We start from the raw sequence: 22,990 nt of genomic DNA, 5'->3' as shown, positions 1-22,990 counted from the left end.
AAACGTTATCACGTGAATATGTCTAGAGTGGTATGGCGACATTGACATGGGAATATTTATCGAATGGACTATTGTATCGATATGTCTCGAATGTTCTTCGAGGACCTTTTGTATCGATGGCTATAAATTAAGAGCGGAGTTTAAACCGTCTGCGTGTACGCTCGTATTATAAAATAAACAAAAGCCTAAATTGTAAACCCCTCGACATGGGTGATCGAGCTGAGAGAAGGCCGGAAATCCAGAGAATGGAATAGTTTCACTTAGTAAATTCCCAAAAGACGAATTTATGATAGACCATAGCTAATTCGTTGTTTTCGACCAAGTCACGAACGGTCCTTAAAAGTAACGAAGTCTTTTCGATATCCTGTCTTTTCATGCACTCTAAGAGGGTCGTAAATTTTCCTCAAGAGTTGCCTTTGGCAAGTACAAGGTCTTGTCTTTTCCTATTTTCTCTGGGTCCCACGCTTTCTCGTAGCACATGTGCGCTGCAACGTTCTAGCGTCTTGGCGGAGCGCCTCCACTTCCACGCGCCTGAGGGTGGACCACAGCCAGGAGAAGGGGCCCACGCGAGACGGGGTGGACTCCTCCACCATTGGACGAGGGATGATCCTGAGGGAGGATCCAGGATCCACGAAGGAAGGGGCATCGACGGACAACGCGCGAAGATCTCCTCCGCTAAGCGTAGAACGTTCAGAATGATTTTGTCGCTTGACTCTGCAAAGTTGTTCTCACGCCGCAAATCAACATCATACCTAATTGAAACAGTCTGATTAAATTCTTAAAATTAAAACCATAATCAACTGTGAAACATAGCTTATTTGTTTTATTTTCGCGCCTTGCGAGCGGAGCGCCTCCACGCTCCACGAATCACCTTACCTGCGCCTAATTCCCCAGAAATCCCTATACACCGCTAACGGACACGCAACATATTTGGTGACAGCGGTGGGATATTTCAAAAGGGGATAGTTCCAAAGTGGGGATAAACATTTAAAAGGTGACAATTTAAAAGGTGATAGTTCGGAGAAAACAATTTAAAACAGTGAAATAACTGAATAGTTAAATAAAGTGATTGTGACAAACGTATGTACACTTAAATTACTTTATTAGCTCACGGGTGTGTATTAAACAGTCAATTAAACATTCTACAAACTATTTTATTGAACTGTTACATTATAATAAGTGGACAAAGTTAAGTGCAACTTCTCCCTCTTGGGTTTTGGCACGGTTTCCCCAAGAGCGAAGGGTAAATACCGGAGACAGTTGATTTCGGCTGCCGTGCAAGCCATCCACCGAAATCACACGCACCTCATCCACGTCATCGTTGATTCATTCCTAGAGCATAAGAGAGGACGAAATAAAATCCAGAGACCTGAGCGGACTTCTCACGGAGCTGAGGCCTACCTGAAACAGCTGATTGCGGACGGATTTTACTGGGGTACCTGTTGCTGAATTGGGGACCATCGAGCCGGAGTACTAAGGAATCTTCCCATAAACCGAGGTCAACCTAATCAACGGGTCACCGACGGATGGAGCCGTACACCTGTGAAAAGAAGGATTAGTTAAACAAAATTTTAAGTGACTTCTTACGGATTATAAATCGATCGTTGCAACAGAACTGTAAGTCTAGAATATAAGCAATTGGACTATAGAATATTAGTTTGTAATCGTAAATTCTAACTCGATAAGATGCCGCCGTTTTTAAATAAACTAGTAAGGGCCAGAAGGAAGAAGGGTCGCAAAAATAGTCTGCGTGGTGTTAATGTCATGTTTGTAGAGGATGTTTCGGGGGAATCTCCCAGCATAGAGTCTTCCTTTTCTTTGTATACTAGTGAGCTTCGATTGCAAGAGTCACTTCTTGTACCTGCCCAGTCTACGACACAGAGATGGGGTGAGACGGGCGGCGTATCAATTTCATCTAGTAGTACGGCTAACAATACACTTATGATTCCGTCCAGAGCATTACCTTCTAACATGTTAGGTTCTTCTTCAGATGCGAATGTGCATCCGTCAAATAAATCAAGTCTAGGCTCATTGCAACCTCTTTTAAATAACACAATTAAGGGTGTGGTCACGACACCGTCTGAGCTTCCAAAAACCGTCGAAGAATTGATAGTTCTAATCAAATCCACATTTGCTCAAAGTTTTAATTTAAACTATACCCAAAACGAATTAAAGGCTGTATATCGTCGTGAAAGCGAAACAATAGAAGAGTACGGATTTCGAGTAAATGATATTCTAGATCGCGGGGTACAGGCGGCGAAAGAAAATTTGAATTCGAAGGAATTTGGGGAAGTTAAAAAATTGCTTATGACGAGCGCGATGACCGGATTTTTAAGGGGATTACAGAACGATGTCATCGCGAGTATCCTTTTTAAGGGTGATATTAAAGAATTAAGGGAAGTTATAAAATTAGCGTCTAGAATTGAAAAATATGTAAACTCTCCACGGACATCTAGAAATGCGAATACTTCTGATATTAATCCTAGGGTATTGAGAGCAGAAGTGCGTAAAAAAACGTGTTTTAGTTGTGGGAAAACAGGTCATTTTTCTAAGGAATGCCTTGCGCGACCGGATCGTCAATACGGGAGGCCAATTCGCAACGCGCTTAGGTGTCGGAAATGTGGGAAATTAGGCCGAACCAATTTATCATGTAGGAGGAGAGATGTTAACCGTGTTTGGAAAAATCGCGATCACCAGTTTCCTTTCAGTTTCTAAAAATCAAGGAAATCCTTTGAATTCGAAAAGGAGTTGTTAGTAGTCTTCTTTGGTGTAGAACATTTTTTGTTTGATTCTATCTTTATGGTCGGCAATTTACGATGTTTACTGACCATAGACCTTTAGTTCGACTACACAGTGTCAAGGACCCCACGTTTAAAATTATGAGGTGGCGTATTAGATTGATTGAGTATGATTATACTATGGTATACAAACCTGGAAAGGTTAACGCCAATGCCGACGCACTTTCGCGGAACCCTGTAGCAACCTGTATAAATTCTGATCCTCAACCATTTACCGTACGGTCTGGCGTGGATTCCAATCCCGGTTCATGGTGTCTGGAAAGGGTGCTTGCCTGCGCAGGTGAGACACCAGTTGCAGGTTCTGAAATGGCCGGGTTGGATGAAATGCAGTTTGTTGATAATGAGTCGCTTGTGGCTTCTGCATTCCTGGCGCGCGGGAAGGCAGCGGTTAAATAAAACGAGGTCACTAACAAAGTGCAAGGAACTTTGTATTTGGAAGTAGTATCATCAGGAAGTTTATTTAAATCTCTGAAGGGATCATCCTATTTGGGTGCCTGTGTGGTCCCGGTGCGGCTTGTGCCAGCGCAGGGGTGTGATCCCCGTTACTGTGTGGTTTACTGTGTGGTTGTCCTCACCTCGAAGAGTGGTTTCGGGTGAGTGTGAGAATGAGGTCGCAGCTAGTGGATATGCTGGACCCACCGTGAAATCCACCCCAGATGTACATGCGGGTGCGGCACGGAAAATGTTTTCAACCCGACAGGCCATTTATTTGCCCAGCGTGCGTGAATACATGCTTGCATGGTCCTAGGGTTGATGTTGTGGAATGCCTTGGTAAGGAGATCAGGCAGCGTGGACAAGTTGGCATTGGGATTTCCCAAGGGGATTTGTGACCTCGGTAACAGTTTCTGTAAAGAAAGATAAAGATTATAAATTTTAATAATGTCGAGAGTGGTGAAAATAGTAGAAGCACGGTATTGGTTAATAATTTGAATGATGAAATAAATAGACCTACGGTAGATCCTTCCTTTTTTCCTGTTATACATCATGTAGAGAATAATCTTTTTATGAGACATGATTGTTGAATTATCGTTAAAGTCATTAAGAAGCTCTCCTATAAATTTAGAAAAAGCAAACGAGTGAAATGTTTGAGATGATAATTTGCTGAAATGCAAGCTCGAATAGCCCCAGGGTTTCGAATGATTCCCCGCGCTTTATATATCTCTCTGTTTACAAACGGTGTATAAATAAAAGATCGCTTCAGATGGGTCGTCGCTGTTTGACGCGCGATGCTGTTCCTTTCTTTTGTCTGTCTGTGCGTTTCGCTTCGCTAAACAAGTTAAATGGTTTAAAAGCGTCGAAAAAGCGAATACACACGCGACAAGACAAATCGAACGAGTAAAGGAACGCTCCGCTCCAAGATAAAAATGGTTGTTTACAATCAATGCAGTGTTTCGGTACCCCTGATCGTAGTCTGAAACTGTGTATCAAAAGAGAGGAAAGCGAATGGTGAAGGAACTTCGAAGCCTCCGTGGCGTGGCTAGAACTTGTGATAAAATATGTTTGCAGCAATTATGCATGCTCCCGTTAAAACAGCATTTCAATGTTTCGCATGGCTTAAAGTCTTAGGAGGCTTCAACATTTAGAATACATACGGACTACTTCTCGACAAGTTTTTGAAAAATCCAAATGGATAAAGTTGTACCATTACCTGTAACCGATAAGGGAAATCACTACCTACTCGCTATACAAGATAATCTTACTAAATATTTAGATGCAATACCTTTGAGAACCATCGACACGAAAACTGTCGCTCATGCATTTACTGAGCAATTTATTAGCAGATTGGGTGTCCACAGGGTAATCCATACTGACCAGGAAAGGAATTTCACTAGTCAGGTGATGAAACATTTCTGTAGGATTTTCAAGATTCAAAGAATAACTTCAACAGCTTTCCATCCTCAGTCTTTAGGTTCGCTTGAAAGGGCACCCAGAAGTTTTATAATTATCTGAAACATTATTGCACTAAAACAAGCTGGGATGATTGGATAGGATTCTGCATTTTTCTCGTATAATACCTCCACACATGAGGCTACAGGTTTTACTCCTCACGAATTAGTTTCTGGCGTTAAAGCCAGGATACCCTCCGAATTTGCTAGAGGACAAGCACCACGAACCATTGCGCAACACTTTGACGAGCTCTTTACTAAAATCACTACTACTCAGATTATTGCGGCCCAGAATCTAGAAAAGGCAAAACAAAGAAGTAAGAATTATTATGATCAGACGCTTAATCCTCGTAAATTTAATGTGAACGATGTTGTATATTTACTCAAGGAGCCCAGAATTTCTAAGTTTGATTGTGACTGGACAGACCATTACAGGATAAGCAAAATGCTTAATGATCTAACTGCAGAATTAGAATTAGGAACGAATAAGTTTAAGATAGTTCATACTAATAAACTCAAATTAGCGCATATAAGGCTAGACGATTCTACCGAGATAGATTAAAATTAGATTAGCAATAATTAATCACTGTGTGCTGTGTGTTTTATTATCATTAATTATTGATAATTGAAGTTTGTATTTTACCTATTATCCTGGACAATATTGTTGTGCTAGCAAAGACTATTTTAGTTCTGTATGCTTATATTTACTACTTGAACAATGTTCTGAATTATTAAATAAGTTATAGTAGTCGTATGAACTGTGAGATGAATAATTACGACTAGTGCTTACCTTTATAATATTTGGGTGTATATAAGGCTGTGTGATCCTGTTGAAGTACCGAACTAGACTAACAGGCCTTGTGATCTGGTATCTATGTCCTACCAATATTACTGCCTGTGAATAATCCAAAGACAGTTGATAATACATGGAAAAACTACCTTTTGTCTGTATCGTTTACATATACAGATTATGATGTGCGCGAAATTTACGGATTATTGAATGAACTATTGAAGTAGTACGACGAGTGACTTTGAATGAACTATTAAATCCGGACTTACTATCATGTTAACAAAAGCGTAATGTTATGAATGAAAAAGCTGTTTAATGTAAACACCTTTTTGTATAAGGGGGAAGGTGTAACGTGAAACGTTATCACGTGAATATGTCTAGAGTGGTATGGCGACATTGACATGGGAATATTTATCGAATAGACTATTGTATCGATATGTCTCGAATGTTCTTCGAGGACCTTTTGTATCGATGGCTATAAATTAAGAGCGGAGTTTAAACCATCTGCGTGTACGCTCGTATTATAAAATAAACAAAGCCTAAAGTTGTAAACCCCTCGACATGGGTGATCGAGCTGAGAGAAGGCCGGAAATCCAGAGAATGGAATAGTTTCACTTAGTAAATTCCTAAAAGACTAATTTATGATAGACCATAGCTAATTCGTTGTTTCCGACCAAGTCACGAACGGTCCTTAAAAGTAACGAAGTCTTTTCGATATCCTGTCTTTTCATTGCACTCTAAGAGGGTCGTAAATTTCCTCAAGAGTTGCCTTTGGCAAGTACAAGGTCTTGTCTTTTCCTGTTTTCTCTGGGTCCCACGCTTTCTCGTAGCACATGTGCGCTGCAACGTTCTAGCGTCTTGGCGGAGCGCCTCCACTTCCACGCGCCTGAGGGTGGACCACAGCCAGGAGAAGGGGCCCACACAAGACGGGGTGGACTCCTCCACCATTGGACGAGGGATGATCCTGAGGGAGGATCCAGGATCCATCAAGGAAGGGGAATCGACCGACGACGCGCGAAGATCTCCTCCGCCAAGCGTTGAACGTGCAGAACGATTTTGTAAACTAAAATAGACGGATCTTTTCTCACGTGCAATCATAGCGCATTTAAAAGTCGTATTTTTCAAGTCGATTAATAAAGAGACGTATTTCGAATCGTAAACAACAGTGAACGATAGTTTATTTTGTTTTATTCTCGCGCGTTGCAAGCGGAGCGCCTCCGCGCTCCACGAATCAGCTAAAGCCGGGTATCCACCAGTATCAAACGCCCGTATCGTATCACCGTTCCGAACCCTTTTGAATAGGCAGACGTTGCCTCGTTGCATGTGTTACGACCAGCCGCCTAAAACGTACATTAATCGAATTCTTCCCACGTTCGGACAAACATCATGTTACGGCCACCCGCCTAAGCGATCGATATTCGAACAACCGAAGTCCTCACGACCGGACACCTAAACGTCATATTACGACCACCTACTTAAGTATTCGATAAGACGCGTTCTCACGGACATCCCACCTTGTCAATCATCGGCCCCTTCTCCACCACTAGCGACATTATAAAAAACCTTACCGGACATAAGCGGAGTCAGTCGAAATCATATTATAAAAATAAAGTGCCAAACCTTTAAAAGTGCTGTTCATTTAAAAACCTGTGAACTTTCCACGTGACATTTTGGCGATCCTGCCAGGATCCATTCAACATCACGAAGAGAAACTTCCAAAGGGGGCTTTCTACGGAACTCCGGACGAAGGAACTACGAGTGCCACTCTGTCGTGATACGTAAGGATCCAACGAACCTAAGGTAAAAGCTGGCGTTTGAACATTACCGATTAAAACCACCCAGCATTTCCTCTCAAGACTCATCCTCCTTATCCTCTGAGTCCTCAATATCTTCAATAATGACTGCCTCCGGACCTGCTGCACAAGAGAACATGCTACGGCAACTCTTGGACAGAATGCAACGGATGGAAGAAGGAATCAATCAACAATTGACAACTCTAGGAGAAGAAAACCAAAACCGTGCAAAAGAAATCCAAAATATTGCAGAGCAGCTGAAACTGGTTACCCTCACTGAAGACGCGTCTACTATCACCAGACGTAGCGGCGGAGATCAAGATAATCAACAAGAAGATGAAATGCATACGGCCCGTCAACCACCCCAAAATTCAACAATCAGGCCAAACGAACTGATGAAAGCAGTTGACGCCATTCGAACCATCGAGACCTTACGAGGACGAGATGATGTAGGAGTTGAAGATTTTATCAAATCAGTCAGGTATGCCAGGAGTAATTGTTCTGAGAAAACATTATTACTAAAATTAATTCTGATCGACAAAATTACGGAAAACGCGAAAAGAAGTATTCAATACACGTCAATTGAAACGTATGAAGAACTTTATGAAGTACTCCGTCAGAACGTTTCAATACCTAATACTGTTAGTAGTTGCCGTAATAAGTTACAACAAATACGGCAAGGAGCAACGGAAACAGTACAGTCTTATAACCTACGATTTAGACAACAACTCAATGAATTAATTTACGCCGTTCAAAATAAACACCAAAATCCAATTTCAAGAAGGATAGCTATAGAAGAAGAAGAAACAGAAGCTACTCGAACATATGTGCTCAATCTCCGCAGGGACATAGGCATGCTCGTAATACCAAGTAAACCGAAATTATTAATAGAGGCACAAACAATGGCAGCCGACGTGGAACTGTGGACTCGCGACGCGAATCGTGCCATGGAGCGTCGACAAGTGCCATCCAGAATTCCTCCACCTAAACAACAAGGGCAACGCCCAAATACACGGAGTGATCGACCAAACCATTCGATACCTTTGAAGTGTACAAAGTGCGGAAGATTAGGACACACCAGTGACAAGTGCTACGCGCGAAATTTTCAAGTGGCCAACCAGGGAAAAATTCCACCACCAAGAGTGAACAACCTCAATTCTCAAGAGAACAAAGTGACAGAAACAACATCCGAATCAACTGCACCACCGGAAAATTACTACAAATTTGCTGCAGAGTTCCAGGAATGTCGAGAATCGGAAGACTACTCGTGGACACAGGAGCAGGAATCAACATCCTCAAGCGATCAGTAGCTGAAAGAATAGAGCCGACAGAAAGCAAAACATTCTTTATGGGTAATGACAAACATACTACTCACGAGACGACTATAATTCAGATACAACAAATACCTCATACCTTTCACATAGTCCCTGATTCATTTCCTTTAATAGAAGACGGCATAATGGGCCTACCATTCTTAGAAAAATATAAATACGAAATCAATAACGAATCATTAAAAATTAACGACAAAATTATACCGTTTCAGAAAACTACTCCTCACACACTGTCTCCGGGAAAAACAACAAAACGAACACAATATCTAGACGGAAAACCTGTTCAAATATGCTACATCAACACTGGTAAGCAAGACCATCAGATTACAAACGAAATAGAACCAGATGATAAAATCGATCAAATTAACAAATTTGCAAAAATTATTAGAACTAAACATATTGATCCAAGTTTACGAGACCCTTTAGAGAAAATCCTTATTAACTATCTTGACGTTTTTAATTTAGAAACTGACTTACTTCCTTGTACATCCCTTACGGAACACGCTATTACGTTAAAATCCGAAAAACCTATTAATATAAAAAGTTATAGACCACCTGAATGCCATAAGCAAGAAATCGAACGACAAATTAATGATATGCTAGTTAAAAAAATCATTGAACCATCAGACTCTCCTTATAACGCGCCGGTTTGGGTAGTTCCGAAGAAATTGGATGCTTCAGGTAAACGTAAATGGAGGATAGTAATCGACTTCCGTAAACTCAATGAATTGACAGACCAAGACGCGTACCCATTACCTAATATAGATGAAATTCTGGACCACCTAGGCAAAGCAAAATTTTTTAGCGCGTTAGATCTTTCTTCAGGATTCCATCAGATCCCTATGAACAACAATTCTAAAAAGTATACAGCTTTTTCTACACCACAAGGACATTTCCATTACAATAGAATGCCATTCGGTCTCAAAAATGCTCCAGCAACGTTCCAAAGAATGATGGACACGGCGCTTCGCGGTTTAATAGGAAAACAATGTTTTGTTTACTTAGACGATATTATCATCTTCGGGTCGACGATACAAGAACATAATCAGAATTTAGCAATCGTATTCCAAAGGCTTAGAGATCTTAAACTTAAAATCCAACCCGACAAATGTGAATTCCTCAAACCGGAACTAGAATATTTAGGTCATGTAGTAACTGCGGAAGGAGTTAAACCAAATCCAAAAAAACTAGAAGCAATAACAGACTTCAAACAACCTAGAGATTCTACAAATATAAAATCTTTTCTTGGACTAGCCGGATACTATAGAAAATTTATCCGTAACTTTTCAAAAATTGCAAAACCACTAACAGACTTAGTAAAAAAAGACGTCCCATTCCATTGGACAGACAAACAACAACTCGCTTTTGACACACTAAAACAAAGGCTTTGCGAAGCCCCAGTACTACAATACCCCGATTTTAATAAAACATTCACTCTAACGACAGACGCGTCAAATGAAGGATTAGGAGCAATTCTCTCCCAAGATGGTCATCCTTGTTGTTACATCTCCAGAACACTAAATTCTCCTGAAAAGAATTACAGTACAAGCGAGAAAGAGCTACTTGCAATAGTTTGGGCCACCAAAAGACTTAGACAATACCTATTAGGAAGAAAATTCATAATTCAGACTGATCACCAAGCGCTAAAATGGTTAAAGGATGTAAAAGATCCCTCTTCTAGACTCATGAGATGGCGATTAAGACTCGAAGAGTATGATTATGACATAGAATACAAAAAAGGTAAAGAAAATACCGCCGCAGATGCTCTTTCACGGCTGTACCCTATCACCTCACAAGAATCCAACCTTCCTATATCATCTCCAGAAGAAACGGAAGAAGTCCCAGCTGAATTTTCCCCAAATCCTGACTATTTTAATGAATATGAAAATTGGAAAATAGACATAACACCTGCACCACTAACACAAAAAATTAATCGACCACACTTCTACCAACTAACAAAGGAATTACTAGGTGACTACGACGAACAAACATGGATAAATAAATTAGCAGAACTAATTAACGACAATAGACACAAAACTACTTTCCCAATAGGAATAGGAGACGAGAAAATAACACGACTAGAAAAGGTTTACATTCAAATGATGATACGATTTCTTAGTACAAAATTTAGAAACGTAAAAATTATATTCGGTTCAGAACCTCCGCGGGATTACACCCTGGAAGAAAAAGAAACAATCCTGAAGGAAAATCACAATGAAATAGTAGGACACTTAGGTATTAATCGTACTGTAAAACGAATTCAAGAACAATTTCACTGGCCTAACTTAGAAGCAGACGTTACAGAATTTATAAAAAATTGCGAAACCTGTCAACATGAAAAACTAGTTAGAAGTAGGCAAAGGGAAGAAGCTATCATAACCGATACACCTATAGAACCTAATACTAAAATCGCCATGGATATTTTCGGCCCATTAACAAAAACAAAAAGAGGAAATCAATTTATCCTATCAATCCAAGATCAATTAACAAAAATACCTTGTCCTCGTTCCCCTCAAAAATCAGCAAGCCACTACAATTATCCCAGAGTTATTGGATCATTATGTATACATATTTTCTGCACCTAGACAAATTTTAACTGATCAAGGAACGAATTTTGTTTGTAAGCTTATGGAAACGTTTGAACAGGCATTTAAAATCCAACATGTTAAAACGACCTCCTTCCATCCACAATCTAACGGTTCCCTTGAAAGAACACACGCAACGATAAAAGACTTAATTCGTACATGTACAGCTGAAAGACAAAACGATTGGGACGAAAATCTTAAACTTATTTGTATGGGTTATAATACCTCAGTTCACGAATCGACAGGTTATACACCCTTTGAACTAACATTCGGACACAAAGCTAATCTACCCTCAACAATTTCCGCAACTCCTTCGATGACAAAAGAACAGTTATTTAAACTTTGGAAGAGACGACACGACACGTACATTTCTGAGGCAATAAAAACACTCAATAAAAACAAAGCTCGCTATAAACGGGATCAAGACAGAAAAATTATAAAATTAGAGACTGTATTCAAAATAGATGATCGAGTTCTTCTAAATAACGATCATAAACGAAATAAACTTGATCATGAATGGTTAGGACCTGCCGAAATAATACAGGCCTCTCCTCCAACGTATACTATTTATTTTCCATCGGAGAATCGACAATTAAAGGTACATGGTAATCGATTAAAACTTTTTATTTCAGGCCGACGACCCTTACCCTCTTGTTCTACTTCATTGGAACAATCCACTGTAAATTACATACTGAACCTTTAAATAATTCGACAGTATTTTTAGAACATATCGATAATTGTTACTTATATACTAATCAAGTATCTATATCTATTATTATTAATCCACACTACCTACTAAAACAACCCGAAGTTATTGCAGAATCATTAGAAGGTCTATCAAAACATTGTAATAAATGCGCGTACAAAACAGAAATTCAAAACTTAGTAAAGGAACTCGTAACAATAAAAAAAATGATTGCTCAATTGAAATTAACATTAAGAATTATTCATAAACGTGGTTTATTAAATATAGTTGGTTCAGTATCCAAATCTCTTTTCGGTACTCTAGATGAAAACGACTTAACGATAATTAACGAAAACATGGACAAACTATTTGACTCGAATAACAAATTAAAAATCATCGTTTCTAATCAATCAGCCCTTATTAAACAAGTATTAGACGATTCTCATATTCAATCTATCCATCAAATTCAAGTAAAACTTAGCGAACTCCAAGACAATGTACAAAACGAAGAAATAATCAGCTCTTTAATTATACACACAGAATTTGTTCTTTCCGAACTACATGTAAATCTCGATGAACTAATCAACACGATTATACTAGGTAAACAAGGAATAATCAATCCACAGGTTGTAAAGCCACAACAATTTTTGGAAACATTTGATAAAATCATTAAAACCCACTTTCTTTATAATCATATTCAACCAACTCTCGAAAATTTTCAAACCCTACTTGATATTAGTAATTAAAACTTTGGATCAACAATGGAAAAATTGTATATACAATAATAACTCCTATTTTGGAAGATACAGAGTGGAAAGTCACTAAAATTTATCCAATTCCCTCAAAGAGAGACAAAATTTTTGTGGCTCCAGTAATCGAACATGAAATTATATTTACTACGCAAGAACAATATGTTCCTACTGACGATAGATATATTCAAAAATTCTGTAAAAGGACGCCTTTAGTTCATCTTTGTAAACTTAATCAACCCACGCATAGTAAATTAGGAATACAAGATTGTCAAATTGAGCTAGTTAACAACAAAAACAAAATTAACACGTGCCCATTCTCCGTATTCAAAATTATAGACGCTACATTTATACCTCTTGAACAACCAAATGTTTATATATTAATACCAAATAAACCATTAACACTAGACATTCTCTGCGATAGACATGAAACACGAACTATACAAACCCCTAGTTTAATTAAAAGCGATGAACCTTGTATAATAACCTATGAAAACAATGTAATGAAAATTGGAGGCACCACCCAAGAAGTTACTTATGAAACTAAATTCAAAGAGTTCTCTTTCAACATTTCACAAAGTGATCTAAAACTATTAGAAAAAAACATTGATTTTACTCCAAAGGTTACTCCAAATTTCAACCAATACCGAACAACTTTAGGACAGATCAACAACCAAATAGATCAAATTCAAATCGAACACCGAATCAAAAACCTAAAAGAAATAGCATACTCTGTATTACAAATTATGGGATACATATCTATAGCCGTAATCACAATTTATACACTATACAAATGTAAACTACTTTCTCGATGTATACCATCCACATTTATTTTTAATATCTGTTGTCCCACTGCGACTGCAAATCAAGAACAACAAAATACTACACTCCCACCAACAACATCAGCGTCAATCTATGACGAAGGTACCAGGTCATCAACCAAAGATTTGCTACCTGCACTAGAAGAAAACATCGTTCATATTCAACCAGCCCGGAAAATTGTACGTTTTGTGAGACCAAAACAAGTCTAAAGAGGGGGAAGTGTTACGACCAGCCGCCTAAAACGTACATTAATCGAATTCTTCCCACGTTCGGACAAACATCATGTTACGGCCACCCGCCTAAGCGATCGATATTCGAACAACCGAAGTCCTCACGACCGGACACCTAAACGTCATATTACGACCACCTACTTAAGTATTCGATAAGACGCGTTCTCACGGACATCCCACCTTGTCAATCATCGGCCCCTTCTCCACCACTAGCGACATTATAAAAGACCTTAGCGGACATAAGCGGAGTCAGTCGAAATCATATTATAAAAATAAAGTGCCAAACCTTTAAAAGTGCTGTTCATTTAAAAACCTGTGAACTTTCCACGTGACACATGCAACGGCATGCTGCGGCGCGGACAACATTTCTTCGTTTCTTGATATAAACGGTTCGGCAATAGGACTGGGCCACTACAGGCGAGGAGTTTCGTTTTGCTGCGTGGCGTTCCAAAGAAACGGAGGCAACGGATCCATCCGAAAAATTTGTCGATTCTCTGCTGTTGCATCGAAGGAAAGGTTCATGCGTTGTCACTTGACATAGCGTTTCGTGCCGTCACTTGGGTTTCAATTTATTTGAAATCTTGCGGTATTATTGGATTCATTTCAAAAGCGATGAAATTATTTATGAATTTAATCTAATTTAATTTAGACAAATTTTATCGTCTAAATATATTTAAACAGATCAATTATCTTCGGTGCTACGCTGTACATAAAAGAGCAATGTTAATAATCACCTGTGTGATTATTGAAAAAGGACAATGTTAATTTTTCAGAGATTTTTCCGTTGCCGAGTATCGAAAGTTCTATTGGTCTGTGATACGGAGGCGAAGGAACGGGCCGATCCAAAAATTGTCGGTTTCTTGTCGTTCAAAGGATTGGTTCGGAAACCACTTGAAACGTAAAAACAACATACCCAGGCGAAGACCCGAAATGCTATGTCAAGTGGAAACATGACACTTGAGGCACGAGATAATATGATTTGGAATTGGATACATCAGTGAGATAATACTAATGCGACGACTGAACTTTGTTATTTTTCGTTTTGTTCTTAAAAAACTGTTACCAACATATTTGTGACGTTTTTCTGATTAAAATGATACCAAACACGATATGGTTTGGATAATTACACTAAAGAAACAGCATGCAGCAAATCGAAACTTCTCGCCTATAGGAGTTTATTTCAAGACACGAAGAACTATTGTCCGAGCCGTAGCACGCCGTGGCATGCAACGAAGCAACGTCTGCCTATTCAAAAGGGTTCGGAACGGTGATACGATGCGGGCGTTTGATACTGGTGGATACCCGGCTTTACCTGCGCCTAAATTCCCTTGAAATCCCTATATATCGTGAACGGACACGCAACAATACCAAAAAAAGATAGTTAGAAAAAGCGCGTCAGAACACGTCTGAGCGTCGCAATAAAAGGTAACGACTTGTACAAAAGAATAAACGGTGTTATATTTGAGAAGTTTTGATTTCTAGCATAAAACACGAACCTTCTCCCAACTCCGTTCGATCCGTGAGTACGAACTATATGCGTAGACGTACGCTACAGATTTAAATTCCTATGCTATTTGAATGCGTATGCATGCTAAAGTATATGATTACATACATATATCTAACGATAAGGTCAAATGGTTGTTTGCAACGTTTGACAGGTATAGGTTATAATGAAAAACATGTGGAAATTGAATGCATTTACTTTCTTACAAGATATATCTTGAAGTATGTTTAAGGTAAAAGAAATATTAAACCTTACTTTATTCAATACATTCTTTATTTCAAATTAATGTTGAGTACAATGTATGAATATGTTACGTATCCGTCTTGGAAATTTCCTTATATGGTGTTACAAACCCTTCTCAAGAAATTTCCTTATATGGAATCGGATGTGTGCACCCTACACCAACCGTCTTCTAGAAAATTCGAGACCAACGCAAAGCAAGGGCGCGGTCCTACGGGTCACGTAGAGTCAGTCCCCACCACCCTTTTTACTCTAGTTTTTGAGTATAAAAAGGGTGGCGACAAGGGCACCTCGGGTCTAGTTGAAGTCTAGAATCAGTTCGATACACGTCAGTACGTTCTTTTTCGGATAATCTCTGCAACGAGGAAACTCTGCGAGATCGGGTATTCAAGTCCCTTTCAAGCACTCACAGTAACTATACAGTACGTTGTCGGCTGTTAAGCATTATTATAATCGTTGTAATCCGCCCCCGTTTGCTCGTGTTCGTGAAAACCGAGAAGGATTAGATTCTTGCTTCGCGGAATCGAAACTAAACTTTATTTATTCAAATCATTTCAAACGTGCAACCTAGAGTTCAATTCATTGAATACCGCGACAATTACACACAACAATTGTAAGGTCCGGAATAGAGAATAAACTCATACTAGTTTAATTTACATACTATTGTACAATTATATTTACTGTCCAGAAACCCACTAAGGTGTACCTTTACCGCTCGAGGTACATCAATCAAGTTACGAGACCTAATACTAACGCTTCCTGCGGCTCCCTACGTTAGCCATACGTAGGTTCGTCCGCATATCACTCTCCTGATGCTCCCTACGTTAGCCATACGTAGGTTCGTCCTCCACTCTACACCTTTCCTGTGGCTCCCTACGTTAGCCATACGTAGGTTCGTCCACCATAGCCAACCTCCTGGAGCTCCCTACGTTAGCCATACGTAGGTTCGTCTCCACGTCTACTTCCTTAGGCTCCCAGTGTTAATAACATCACTGGTCAAGCCATTAACAATTACCATTTACCTAAATTAAGCCCCGGCTACGCAGCCGCCCCCTCCGGCTCGTAACAAATATATAATAGTATGATATCTTTTTTTATATTTTCAGCACCTGTTCAGACATTCATGCGGAAATTACAACCAGAAAATTATGGAGGAAAAAAGTTGAATAGATCCATCAAAGAAATTAAACAGTGTGGACTGAAATACTAGGACAAAAAACAAAATTATACTCTGAAAACAGATGCAATTACTTTCTCACAGGATATATCTGGAAATATGTTTGAGGTAAAAGAAATATTAAACCATATTTTTTTCAATACATTCTTTATTCCAAATTAATGTTTTTGAGTACAATGTATGAATATAATATGATTTCTTTTTGTTTATTTTCAGGATTCATTCAGACATTGATGAGGAACTTCCAACCAAAAAATTATGGAGTAGAAAAGTTGAATAGATCCATTAAAGAAATCAAACAGTGTGGAATGAAATGCTAGGACAAATAACAGAAACGTACTCCGAAAACAGATGCAATTACTTATCACAATAGCATAAATAATGGCATACAATCGATATTTTTGAATTTTACACGTCAAATACTACTGAAGTATTAAAAAAGGTTAAGAATTTAATGTCTCTCAAAATGAAATTCAACCAATGCTCGTAAGAAGGTGCCTGATTTGTTATGTCTATAATGTCAATAATGTTATTACAATAATAATAGTGTGTCCAATATAAAAAAGGAACATTCTTGAAAATGCATATTTTTTTTCAGTTTTTATTATTCCATTATGTCATCTGTGTAGCAACTTATCTACCATGATAATCACCTTTCCTCGTTCAATAAATGAAAAGTACTCCAGATTATCAATGAAATAAAATGTTGTTAACGTACTACATTGTTGGACTACCATTAATTAATATTATGTAGTATAATTGTACAAGTTAATTTCGTGAATGACATTGTAGAAGATCTCAGATTATATTTACCAATAACGATATGACTAACTAGAGAGGAAAAGAGTTTCCAACGTTCTGTCCATAAGTCTTCTTTGACAAGATTCTTTCTAAACGTTTTAATATCATTTCAGATTCGACTTAGCAATAGAATATTTCAATACAACTGTTCTACTCGTTTGAGACAAATTCAAGATACGTAAACAATACAAGCGCTATAAAAAAGATACAAGTGAATAGTGAAATAGAAACTCTGTTTCAAATTATTTTTTTTATAAATTATTAATTGGTAAAACTATTTATTTGAAAGTAGAAGAAAACACTGGGAATTGTAACTTAAATTCTATATTAAGGAAATTAGAATAGGAAGTTAAAGTTTAAGGGATTGATCTACTTTTATTAAACTATGTATTTGAAATATGCTGGTATTACATTGTTTTTAAAGTCTATAACGTGCAAGACAAACTTATCTAATTTAATACTGCTCTTGCTTGAATCATTTCTGCACTGTATCTATTTAATACTTCTACTCCATAATATCTCTGTTGCAATTTTCCCCTCCGTGTCTGATCAAACGCTGAAAATAAAGAAGAAATCATATTATTATATATTGCTACATTATACGCAACAACATTAATTTAGAATAAAGAATGTATTGAAAAAAATAAGATTTAATATTTCTTTTACCTTGAACATATTTCTAGATATATCTTGCAAGAAAGTAATTGCATCTGTCTTCAGATTATGTTTTTGTTATTTGTCCTAGCATTTCATTCCACACTGTTTAATTTTTTTAATGGATCTATTCACCTTTCTGACTCCATAATTTTTTGGTTGGAAGTTCCTCATCAATGTCTGAATGAATCCTGAAAATAAACAAAAAGAAATCATATTATATTCATACATTGTACTCAAAAACATTAATTAGAAATAAAGAATGTATTAAAGAAAATATGGTTTAATATTTCTTTTACCTTAAACATATTTCCACATATATCTTGCAAGAAATTAATTGCATCTGTTTGCAGAGTACATTTTTGTCGTTTGTCCTAGTATTTCATTCTACGCTGGAAAGTATCTTTAATGTATCTATTCAACTTTTATACTCCATCATTTTTTTGTTGTAATTCCCGCATCAATGTGTGAACAGATGCTGAAAATATAGAAAAAGATATCATATTATTACATATTGATATATTGTACTTAACAGCATTAATTTGAAGTAAAGGATGTATTAAAGAATATAAAGTTTAATATTCTGACTGTAATATTTCATTGTTCACTCTAATTAGAAAAAGGATTAAAACATTTAGAAACAAAGAAGACTTATGGAGAAAATATAATTAGGAAAGGATATCTAATTACTATGAATTAATGTTTTATTTCACCATAGGTAAATATAACCTAAAATCTTACAAAGTGGAATTCAGTAAATTTCTTGACAATTGTAATAGATAATATTAATTACATGTAGTCCGACAATATATTGTGGCTGTTAACATTTATTTTTCTTGGTAATCTCCAGTATTCCAAAATTTTCTAGCGAAACACGTAGCACATGCCAAAACGGAAAGCGTTATGCAGCTGACGCGAAATAACTGTAGAAATCAATAGGAACCGATGATTCCACTATACAGGGTGTTCCGTAACTTGTGTAACTCTCGGAAACGGGGGGTTGCTCGGGTGATTCTGAACAACATTTTCCTTTACCAAAATGTCGTTTGAAGCTTCGTTTTTGTGTTATTAAAGAAAAACACTGGCCAATAACATAGTTTCCCTGACTGTATTTGCTTCATGAAATAAGCAAGTCATCTTTCAGTTTGCTCTTACTTGGACATCTGTAAATACATGGAGGAATAGTCGAATTGTCGTTTTTATCGGTTTTTACAATTTTATTGCACCGTTTACGTAGCAACTTATTTTTCATGATAAGTACCTTTCCTCGTTAAAAAATTGATAAGTATTGGTGATTTCCAGTAAAAAGGGTAGTCGATCATGCAAATATATGGAAAAATAGTGGAAATTAAGATTTTTTCAATTTTTTACTATTTTATTGCGTCATATATAGAACAACTTATTTTTCACGATAAGCACCTTTCCTCGTTAACAAATTGGAAAGTACTCGTGATTTTCGGTAAAAAAAGCGGTTCAACATGAAAATGCGTAGAAAAATAGTGGAAATATTGATTTTTTCGATTTTTAACTATTTTATTGCGTCATATTTAGAATAACATACATATTTTTCATGATGGCCATCTTCCCTCGTTAACAAATTGGAAAATACTCGTGATTTTTCGTAAAAAAAGGGGTTGATCATGAAAATGCGTGGGAAAATAGTGGAATCATCGGTTCCTATTGATTTCTACAGTTATTTCGCGTCAGCTGCATAACGCTTTCCGTTTTGGCATGTGCTACGTGTTTCGCTAGAAAATTTTGGAATACTGGAGATTACCAAGAAAAATAAATGTTAACAGCCACAATATATTGTCGGACTACATGTAATTAATATTATCTATTACAATTGTCAAGAAATTTACTGAATTCCACTTTGTAAGATTTTAGGTTATATTTACCTATGGTGAAATAAAACATTAATTCATAGTAATTAGATATCCTTTCCTAATTATATTTTCTCCATAAGTCTTCTTTGTTTCTAAATGTTTTAATCCTTTTTCTAATTAGAGTGAACAATGAAATATTACAGTCAGAATATTAAACTTTATATTCTTTAATACATCCTTTACTTCAAATTAATGCTGTTAAGTACAATATATCAATATGTAATAATATGATATCTTTTTCTATATTTTCAGCATCTGTTCACACATTGATGCGGGAATTACAACAAAAAAATGATGGAGTATAAAAGTTGAATAGATACATTAAAGATACTTTCCAGCGTAGAATGAAATACTAGGACAAACGACAAAAATGTACTCTGCAAACAGATGCAATTAATTTCTTGCAAGATATATGTGGAAATATGTTTAAGGTAAAAGAAATATTAAACCATATTTTCTTTAATACATTCTTTATTTCTAATTAATGTTTTTGAGTACAATGTATGAATATAATATGATTTCTTTTTGTTTATTTTCAGGATTCATTCAGACATTGATGAGGAACTTCCAACCAAAAAATTATGGAGTCAGAAAGGTGAATAGATCCATTAAAAAAATTAAACAGTGTGGAATGAAATGCTAGGACAAATAACAAAAACATAATCTGAAGACAGATGCAATTACTTTCTTGCAAGATATATCTAGAAATATGTTCAAGGTAAAAGAAATATTAAATCTTATTTTTTTCAATACATTCTTTATTCTAAATTAATGTTGTTGCGTATAATGTAGCAATATATAATAATATGATTTCTTCTTTATTTTCAGCGTTTGATCAGACACGGAGGGGAAAATTGCAACAGAGATATTATGGAGTAGAAGTATTAAATAGATACAGTGTAGAAATTATTCAAGCAAGAGCAGTATTAAATTAGATAAGTTTGTCTTGCACGTTATAGACTTTAAAAACAATGTAATACCAGCATATTTCAAATAAATAGTTTAATAAAAGTAGATGAATCCCTTAAACTTTAACTTCCTATTCTAATTTCCTTAATATAGAATTTAAGTTACAATTCCCAGTGTTTTCTTCTACTTTCAAATAAATAGTTTTACCAATTAATAATTTATAAAAAAAATAATTTGAAACAGAGTTTCTATTTCACTATTCACTTGTATCTTTTTTATAGCGCTTGTATTGTTTACATATCTTGAATTTGTCTCAAACGAGTAGAACAGTTGTATTGAATTATTCTATTGCTAAGTCGAATCTGAAATGATATTAAAACGTTTAGAAAGAATCTTGTCAAAGAAGACTTATGGACAGAACGTTGGAAACTCTTTTCCTCTCTAGTTAGTCATATCGTTATTGGTAAATATAATCTGAGATCTTCTACAATGTCATTCACGAAATTAACTTGAACAATTATACTACATAATATTAATTAATGGTAGTCCAACAATGTAGTACGTTAACAACATTTTATTTCATTGATAATCTGGAGTACTTTTCATTTATTGAACGAGGAAAGATGATTATCATGGTAGATAAGTTGCTACACAGATGACATAATGGAATAATAAAAACTGAAAAAAAATATGCATTTTCAAGAATGTTCCTTTTTTATATTGGACACACTATTATTATTGTAATAACATTATTGACATTATAGACATAACAAATCAGGCACCTTCTTACGAGCATTGGTTGAATTTCATTTTGAGAGACATTAAATTCTTAACCTTTTTTAATACTTCAGTAGTATTTGACGTGTAAAATTCAAAAATATCGATTGTATGCCATTATTTATGCTATTGTGATAAGTAATTGCATCTGTTTTCGGAGTACGTTTCTGTTATTTGTCCTAGCATTTCATTCCACACTGTTTGATTTCTTTAATACAGTAAAACTTGGATATATGCAACAAACATTGGGACCCAGGCGTTGCATATATCCAGTCGAGGTGTCGAATCTCGGGTTACACGCGACGAGCAGCCAAGCGTGAACGTAGAAAAGGACAGACAGTGGTGGAAAGAGAGAGGTCCGATGATCAAAGGAAAGAGCCGAAACGTATCGGTGTGACTAATACTAATTCAACTATAAAACTTTTTTATTTTTGACTTTTTTTTACTGAAACTTTTACTAACGCATTGGTGAAATTTTTCTGATTAAAATGATACCAAACACGATATAGTTTGAATTATAATTACTTGCTAAAATTGATGTTAAAAGTTGGCGAAAAGCAAAGGAGGATTGGAAATGAAAACCGGTTGCGGCGTCGACTCGGGTTTCAAACGTTGCATATATCCAAGCGAGGTGTCGATTCTGGGCATTTAAACGTTGCATATATCCAAGCGAGGTGTCGATTCTGGGCATTTAAACGTTGCATATATCCAAGCGAGGTGTCGATTCTGGGCATTTAATGTTGCATATATCCAAGCGAGGTGTCGATTCTGCGTCCGTACAAATCGTTTGTACCGTGCCGCGTTACCTATTCTACGTTCGTACACAACATGCGACGTGTTGCATGTTGCATGTTGCGTGTTTCATGTATCTTTGGTGTACGGCCTGCCTTATACATATGTAGTCAAATCATATCGTGTTTGGTACCATTTTAATCAGAAAAATCTCACAAGTGCATTAATAAAAGTTTCATTAAGAAAAAGTTAAAAATAAAAAGTTTTATCGTTCAATTAGTATTAGTCACACCGATATTACGGTCGGATCATATTACACGGTTTCCTCGCCGAGCGGCTCGGTCCGGCTTAGGGGGATCCCCCCAAGTGGAGGGGATAGCGATGTTGCATATATCCAGACAAACTTCTGTTGCATATATCCAAGTTTTTCTGTAGATCTATTCAACTTTTCTACTCCATAATTTTTTGGTTGGAAGTTCCTCATCAATGTCTGAATGAATCCTGAAAATAAACAAAAAGAAATCATATTATATTCATACATTGTACTCAAAAACATTAATTTGGAATAAAGAATGTATTGAAAAAAATATGGTTTAATATTTCTTTTACCTCAAACATATTTCCAGATATATCCTGTGAGA

At 36.7% G+C, this 22,990-nt stretch overlaps 2 long non-coding RNA genes across 2 annotated transcripts; one reads left to right on the top strand and one right to left on the bottom strand.

Annotated features, from left to right (window-relative positions):
* Positions 1 to 18,204: 18,204 nt before the first annotated feature.
* LOC114882309 lies at positions 18,205 to 19,010 on the bottom strand. Its single transcript, XR_003790399.2, has 3 exons — positions 18,839 to 19,010; positions 18,345 to 18,523; positions 18,205 to 18,236 (listed from the first exon to the last, which is right to left on the bottom strand). It is a non-coding gene; the product is annotated as an uncharacterized LOC114882309 (long non-coding RNA).
* A 184-nt stretch (positions 19,011 to 19,194) lies between these two features.
* Positions 19,195 to 20,503, top strand: LOC114882310. The gene is made up of 3 exons (XR_003790400.2): positions 19,195 to 19,868; positions 20,184 to 20,362; positions 20,471 to 20,503. It is a non-coding gene; the product is annotated as an uncharacterized LOC114882310 (long non-coding RNA).
* Positions 20,504 to 22,990: the final 2,487 nt, after the last annotated feature.

The sequence above is a fragment of the Osmia bicornis genome, chromosome 4 (genome assembly GCF_907164935.1).
Source record: "Osmia bicornis bicornis chromosome 4, iOsmBic2.1, whole genome shotgun sequence".
NCBI lineage: Eukaryota > Metazoa > Arthropoda > Insecta > Hymenoptera > Megachilidae > Osmia > Osmia bicornis.
This window is presented reverse-complemented; position numbering and strand designations above follow the sequence as displayed.